Source organism: Scylla paramamosain, chromosome 2, assembly GCF_035594125.1.
Source record: "Scylla paramamosain isolate STU-SP2022 chromosome 2, ASM3559412v1, whole genome shotgun sequence".
Taxonomy (NCBI): Eukaryota; Metazoa; Arthropoda; class Malacostraca; order Decapoda; family Portunidae; genus Scylla; species Scylla paramamosain.
In genome coordinates, this window is record NC_087152.1 from 37,793,487 (window position 1) to 37,801,816 (window position 8,330).

An 8,330-nucleotide genomic window follows, 5' to 3' on the forward strand; every position below is an offset into this window, starting at 1 on the left:
ATCGAAAACGTGCTTTTTTTATGTCTTCATTTTTTTTAAGTGATATATGATTATTACCTGTACCGTACCTCTAAGAACTCAAAAAGGTTATTTTACATATGTATAATAGCTCTTATTTAAATAAGGAATATACCCAATTTTTAGGTAAAAAAAAATAAATAAATAAAATGATTTTTTTTTCTAAATCTTAAACACAGGTACTTGTGCAAACCTGTACAAAAAAAAAAAATTGCGATAAAAAATTTTTCATCTAAGGTTACAGACGATTAAATCATGAAAGTCAAAAGAAGAATATTGATATAAAAATATATAGATCATTCGAAAAAGTGTTTTTTTTAAGTATGCTCATTTTTTTAAAAGTGAAATATGACAATCATTAGTGCGCGTCTCAAGGGAAAGTTTATGATAATGATTAAGAACCTTCTTTAAGTTTATTATTTTATGAGCAGTAGCATATTGAACACTTCTGTCTCTCTCTCTCTCTCTCTCTCTCTCTCTCTCTCTCTCTCTCTCTCTCTCTCTCTCTCTCTCTCTCTCTCTCTCTCTCTCTCTCTCTCTCTCTCTCTCTCTGTCTGTCTCTCTCTCTCTCTCTCTCTCTCTCTCTCTCTCTCTCTCTCTCTCTCTCTCTCTCTCTCTCTCTCTCTCTCTCTCTCTCTCTCTCTCTCTCTCTCTCTGTCTCTCTCTCTTTCTCTCTCTCAGATATTTGCTAGTCCATCACTGCCGACAACCTTCAGCGAACAGATATTTTTCTAACATTCAGCAGAGTGAACGCTCCACCCCTGTCAGTACTCACAGAGACTCACAAAGTGTTAATGATCGCTCAGGATTTTAAGGTAAATTCATTTGAAATATTTTACTACCTCACAATTTATTTTCTGTTTCTTATTTTCTGTTTTTTTTTCTTTTTTTTTCTCTCTATTTTTAGGATAGTGGTTATACTGAACTCTGTATAGGATACGTACTGTAATTGTTATATCTTCATTTATAGATATATAGTCTTTCATCCATGCTTATAATCTCTCATACATACTTGTGATTTATCATCCATAAGTACAACCTCTCACTGAAATTTCTTCCATATTTTCATCAATACATAGATAAAAAAAAACAAACTATGTATTGATGAAAATATGGAAGAAATTTCAGTGAGAGGTTGTACATATACACATAGATAAAAAAAAACTGTGTATATACTCTCATTCATAAATATCATCGCTTTTTAGTTGTTCCTTCATCCAGAATATAATCTCCCATCCATGTGTGCAATCTCTGACTGAAACTACTTTCATTCACACGCTTCTGATCTCCCTGCTATATATCATAATCTCTCATCTATACGTATAAATCTCTAACATACTACCGTTCACTGAAATCATACTTTAATCCACATGTATTTAAGCTCTCAGTATTGGTCAAGGTGACTGAAATATTCACTCAGACCAAATACTTCCATTTCATAGTTTCTCCTGTTCGAATAGACTATCTGTAGCTACAAACATATTGCATTCTACAAACTCTATAATGTACTGCAGCATTTATTTTATGTGGTTATTCTACGTAAACTTGGCAAGATTGTAGATGTGTCGAGAGTAGATGTTATTGTGAGGCATCAGTGTTACCATGTCCACTTTGGTATCCCTCATAGCTATTGGATATTAAAAAAAAAAATAATAATAACAATAATAAGTTCATGAATGTCTATCAGCTCCATTTAACTTACTGACAAAGAGAAAGACTGATTGATAAACGAAGAAACTGTTAAACAAGCAAATAAACAAAACGAGACAGACACAAACAGACAAACAGGTTGACAAACAGATATGAACAGGCACTCAAAAAAAGGCAGACAAATAGGCAAACACAAGCTAATATGTAAATACGTACATACACATTTAGGAAGAAAGACAAAAAAAGGTGAAAGGGATATAGACAGGCAGACATACAGAGAGATGGAACTAAATTAATTAAATATATCGTGCAAATCCCGTAGAGATGGGCTTTTTAGTGTGTGTGTGTGTGTGTGTGTGTGTGTGTGTGTGTGTGTGTGTGTGTGTGTTTTGTAATAATAATCGTGAAAGACAGTAAAAGTGGAAACGATTATTATTATTTTTTTATTTATTTATTTTTTTATTACGAAATACAAGATTGTTAGTAATGAGGGCGGGGCAGCACCATCACCACCACCTTCACCACCACCACCATTACCACCACCACCACCACCACCACTAACACCATCATCAGCAACATCATTGGCCTTCGTTTGGGAAATCATAGCTTTACCTTTTTTTTTTTTTTTTACTATTTTGAGAGAAGTAAATTAACAGGCCTTTAGCATTTTTCCTTTTTTTTCGTGACCAACCTACGTAAAACACAAAAAGAGAATAAGAATCAAGAAAAAAAAATAGATCATTGCCATCATCAGCCTGTATGCTCCCCTTCAGCACCAAAACCTTACCCAATTCTCCCAACCTTACTCCCCGTCCCCCTCCTCCCCCTTCCCAGAACCCTGTCCCCTCATCTTCCCACGACGGAGAGACTCAGACCACCCCATAAAAGCTCACTAATTCGGATTCACGTGAGGAGATAATTGGATGAGGGATGGCATGACTGGTTTTAGAAAGAGGGCTCCTAGTTATGACGTTTAGGAGTGTGTATGTATGCATGTGTGATGGGAGGTGGGGGGAGGTGAGGGAGGGTATGGCTGGGTGGTTAGGTGTAAGGTGGTGTGTGTGTGTGTGTGTGTGTGTGTGTGTGTGTAGGTAGGTAGGTAGGATGGCTTGGTATAAGGTGCTATATGCGTGTGTATGCATGTGTATGTATGCATGTAAGTATGTATATAGATGAGTAAGTAAGAGTGAATTAAAGTTTCATGTATATTTGCATGTAATTAGGTAGATAGATAAATAGGTATGTGTATCAATGTATGTAATATGTAGATTACACGTATGTATTTAAATATGTATGTATGTATGTATGTATGTATGTAAATAGGTATGTAGTGTGCATTTATGTATGTATGTATGTATGTTATGTATGTTCACCTATGCATCACACATGTAAACACCACACGTCTACATAATTCAAGAACTAATTTGCCATACTCCAGTTCCTCATTCACTGTATTTCACGTGGGATAAACTCGCTGTGTGCCAGACCGACGCACAGGCAAAGGAACAAGACGAGGCGCTCCCCACAGCATCGCCACCACCCCTTCGTCAACTCAAGGGCATGGAAGAAAGTCGAGCAGTGAGTAGGAAAGCAGTAAGTAAGAGAATAAGGTCTTCATATTTTATAAAGCCCTGGGACTGAGTAAAGGCACAAGAAAGGGTAAAAAAAAAAAGAGAGAGAGAGAGAGAGAGAGAGAGAGAGAGAGAGAGAGAGAGAGAGAGAGAGAGAGAGAGAGAGAGAGAGAGAGAGAGAGAGAGAGAGAGAGAGAGAGAACGATGCAATGCCAGTTTAAAAATAAATTAAAAATAAATGTATAAAAGGAAAATCTAGTAAGGAAATCATTAAGTAGGCAAAATAAGATCTGAGAGTGGGCAAGGACACAGGCAAAAAAAAATAAATAAAATAAAATAAATAAATAAATAAATAAACAAATAATAAATGAATAAATAAATATTCGCTAAATTACTGGTAAAAAAAATCACGGTGATAAAAAAAAGGGAAAATCCGGATCACATAAACTCCAGCATCTATTCCTCTCACGCCAGAATTCACCTCCATGGGTCACATATGAGGGCGTGGGAAAGTAACAGTAAGCATAGGTTGTAAAATGCAATGAAAAGGGACGCAGCGACGTCAATGGACACCTACCTTATCTCTGCTTATTCCTGTAATGAGGAGGCGTCGCATCTCGGCTGCAGGGTTTTAAAAGTGAATGTCAGCCTGGTATACTATGTGAGTACTTGAGCATTCGTTTCGTAATGTGTAAATCCTGCCTGATGTTTAATAATTATACATAGTTACTTATACAACTTTTTATACTTCTTTTCATACGCGAAGGGGCGGTCAAGGCTACGAAAAGAAAAAAAAACTTTGTCTAAAAAAAAGTAAAGTTAATAACTGAAGAAAATCACAAATAGAGTCCATTTTTATAAACATACATATACATACAGTACAAATATCATACATATACCGAACTTAAATGTATTGCACACATACGGCATTCGTATAAATAAATAGATAGAAGGCTACATATAATCCACACACATATACAGTTCATAAAGGTAAAAATGTATGACTGTGTGTAGGGGTCTGGTCCAGTGCACACGGTGGCAGGAGCAGCAGCTGTGCACACCGTGATTACTTACCTGCGCGGCCCCACAAGTGTCGCGCCACATCTGCGCCAAGTGTCCCTCGTAAACTTTTGCTAATTAAAACACCTGATGGCGCACACTTGCTACCTGGCACCCGCAACTCTGAAGACCCGCCTGGCGCGTGTACGTTTAGATAATACATACATGTGTTTAGGATATGTGTATGCGTGTGTGTGTGTGTGTGTGTGTGTGTGTGTGTGTGTGTGTGTGTGTGTGTGTGTGTGTGTGTATGAACTTCGACTTTACTACGCTCCTCTTTGATTGATTGGCACTGAAGGCTGGGGACAAGGATGAGGAGGAGGAGGAGGAGGAGGAGGAGGAGGAGGAGGAGGAGGAGGAAAAGCGGGAGGAGGAAATCATGCTGTGCCATCATTAATTCGGTACTGTTGCAAAGGTTCTCCTGTGGTGCAAAGAGAGGGAGGAAATTTAGGAGGAAGTGACGGAGAAAAAAAGAGAATGAAAAAGGAAAGAAAGGAAAGAAAATTAAGTAGGTGAAGAAAAAAGGAAGAAGACAGACCTTCAAAAAGGAGGAAGTGTGCAGAGAGAGAGAGAGAGAGAGAGAGAGAGAGAGAGAGAGAGAGAGAGAGAGAGAGAGAGAGAGAGAGAGAGAGAGAGAGGGGGGGCAGAAAAACAAGAAGGAAAAAAGGAAAAGATGGAAGAAAATGTGAGGTTTTTTTTTGTGTTTGTGTCTGTGTGTTTCATCTGTGCATTATCTCCTCGTGTGTACTTTAATCTCACCTGAACCATGCTTATCATTTCATCTTCATTTCGCATTCATCTACGTTCATCTCGTTAAAAATCTGCCACCCTATACATGACGAGCCATTTCTTGCTTCCACTCTCTGACCAGCATCAAATCATTCAGTCATCACAAAAACGTCTGTATAATCCCGCATGATATTCTACATAAATTTTTGGGTGGGATTGATAATGACTTTTAAAATACCAAAAAAGGCTATTTCCCATTCTGCCTAGTATTCTGAAACGCCTTGCTTTTCCATCAGGGCTGTTTTTAAGGGTTATCGAAATGATTCCTCGCGTTTCCCTTGGGTGTTTTCCCTCACTGATGAAGCAGAGGAATCCTTCTCAACCCTTTCACTGCCGGACAATTTCCCCGCTAATCATCTACCACTTTTTATACACTTATTTTCATACACCATCATCTTAATTAGCTTTCCAACTTAGAAAATAACAAAAAATTGCCTTGTCAACGTGTTTTTCCTTCTAAATGTCCATGCAAACCATCTCACAGTACCCTGAATATTAACGAAGAACAACCACAGCAAGGAAAGAATTAAGCTACCCCTACAATTATGAAAACACCCTGGAAAACCTCAGCAACCTCCAGCACAGCCTGTTGAAAGTAATCGAGATAAGACGCTGAAACATTTGGGAACACAGAACAGTTTATCTCATTCCTTCCCTTTCTCTCTCTTTCTCCCTCTCTTACTCATCCCACCTCGATCGCCTATCAACAAAATCTGTCTAGAACCAAACCGCACCGCCAGACACCACCACCACCACCACCACCGCCACCGCTACCTCCTCTCTCGGCTACCCCTTGTGAATCACCGCGACCCACCACCACCACCACTACCACCACCCCGGCCCATCACTCGTGTGGTCACCGAGAGGAGGAGCGAAGAGTCGACTGTCCCGCCTCTCCTCCCGAAGATATCGACGCCACGTGAAAATTACAGGTGACTCCAGGTACCAGCGAGGGAACGGGAGAGAGAGAGAGAGAGAAAGAGAGAGACCGAGGCAGGAGCAATAAATTGGAAGAGGGGAGTGATAGAACAAAGGAAGGGGAACCGAAGAAGAAGGGGAGAGGAGTAGAGGGGAAAAGGCGAGAGAAGGGAAGAACGTAAGGGGGAGAGACGCTCTGAGGGAAAATTGAAATGCTGCGGGAAGGAAAGACAGAGGTGATGAAGGGTGGCAGAGAAGAGGAGGGCGATTACAGGAAGGGTGAAGGAGAGGTAATAAATGAAGGACTAAGGGAAGATGTGATAGCAGGAGAGGGGCACGAGATAAGACAAGGGAGAGACCAGATAAAGGACAGTAAATAACTCACCCTCGACAGACTGCCAAGTCTAAATTAATCGAGTGGGTTTTCTTAATATTTCGTCAGGTGTGTGTGTGTGTGTGTGTGTGTGTGTGTGTGTGTGTACTGGGATATTCAAAGCTGTAACTGGCAATGCTGGTAACACACACACACACACACACACACACACACACACACACACACACACACACACACACACACACACACACACACGCAGATTCTCGTGAGCTGGTTCTCATTATTAGTACACACAGATCCAAATGTGAAGCGTATTTATTCTATAATTACCCAGCAAGACTGTAATGTATATTTTGCGAGAGTAATTTGTGGAGGAATAAATCATCGAGAGAGAGACACATTTCACTTGGTAATAAGAACACATAATAATAATAATAATAATAATAATAATAATAATAATAATAATAATAAGAAGAAGAAGAAGAAGAAGAAGAAGAAGAAGAAGAACAAGAAGAAGAAGAAGAAGAAGAAGAAGAACAACAACAACAACAACAACAACAACAACAACAGCAACATCAACTTGGCCTAATTATATGAACACGTAGCAGATATGCATGGTGGAATAACAGTGTAGAAAGCGCAAGGATTACACTTGAATACGGATACATGCAACAAAGGGAGTAAGATAACCTGTAAGACCTAACGCAAAAAGACTAAAACACACCACACACTCATATAACTAAGTGGCATCTCATCAGCCTTACCGGTTTTATGTGGTGTCAATGTGCTGGTGTACCTTGAACCACGGCCTTAACCCTTTCACTGCTATATGACACATCATTCTTAAAATCACTAACTTTGAGGCATCTTTTCTCTGTGTAATGGTTAAAAACTGCTAAATCTAATCTTTTTATGCCTTTCCTTTCTTGTTGATGTTTTTTAAGACGCCACATATTGCTTCTAGTGCTGTGAATTATTGCATACCACGGTGAAAGGATTAAAACACACACTCACACACACACACACACACACACACACACACACACACACACACACACACACACACACACACACATTTGCTTATTCTCAGGTGCAGTAGTAGTAGCAGTAGTAACCGCTAGAGGAAGTAAAAAAAGAACAAGCCAAACAGTGGGGGACGTTTCGGTGTTCGATCCCAGAATTAAGAGTGGGACATTGCGAAGTCAATAAACAATATCCAGTGAGATGTAGACACGCATACTCATAGTTTTACTTTATTTCTATCATTTCGTTAAGTTTTTATTTTGTATACATCTTTTGTATCATTATTAACTGCACTTCTATGCTTGTTCCGTGTTTCATTATTATTTTGTTTTCTGATCACTCAACATTAATGAAGGTGTTTAGATTTCTTCCACAGGCAAAAAAGTTATGTCATGAAAGCTGCAAAGTCATTATCTAAATTATCTCATAACTGAGGTAATATATCGGATACTGGGCAGCCATATGTCATTCACGTTTCATGGATATTTTCTTTCATCTTCAGTCACATCACCATTTGCTATCTTCACTTAAAAAAAAAAAAAAAAAAACAGGGACAAAATATAGAATTACAATGCATGCAATATTTTTCTGAGGTTTTGATGAACTGCTCAAACAAAGGTCTAGAACACTATACCATTACAAACACACTCATTATAAGGTCACTACAATATCAAAACACTCTTACATACACATTACAGGTAAGAGACCTTCTTGTTCTTCTTGTTCTTGCTTTTTTTTTTCTTTTGACCTCCTACTTTGTATCACCCTCAGTTCATTCTTGGTCCTGATCTTAATCCCTACCTTACTTCCCTCCACGTCAGATCCACTCAAATATCAACTTCAGGACTGTATCTTTTTTTTTTTATACATATCCTTCCTTATTCTGAATATTATTTTCTTTCCTTTCTCACTTTTAGCTTGTTTTTAATTAATTTCATACCCTACTTTAACCCTTCTTTTTGGTTGTC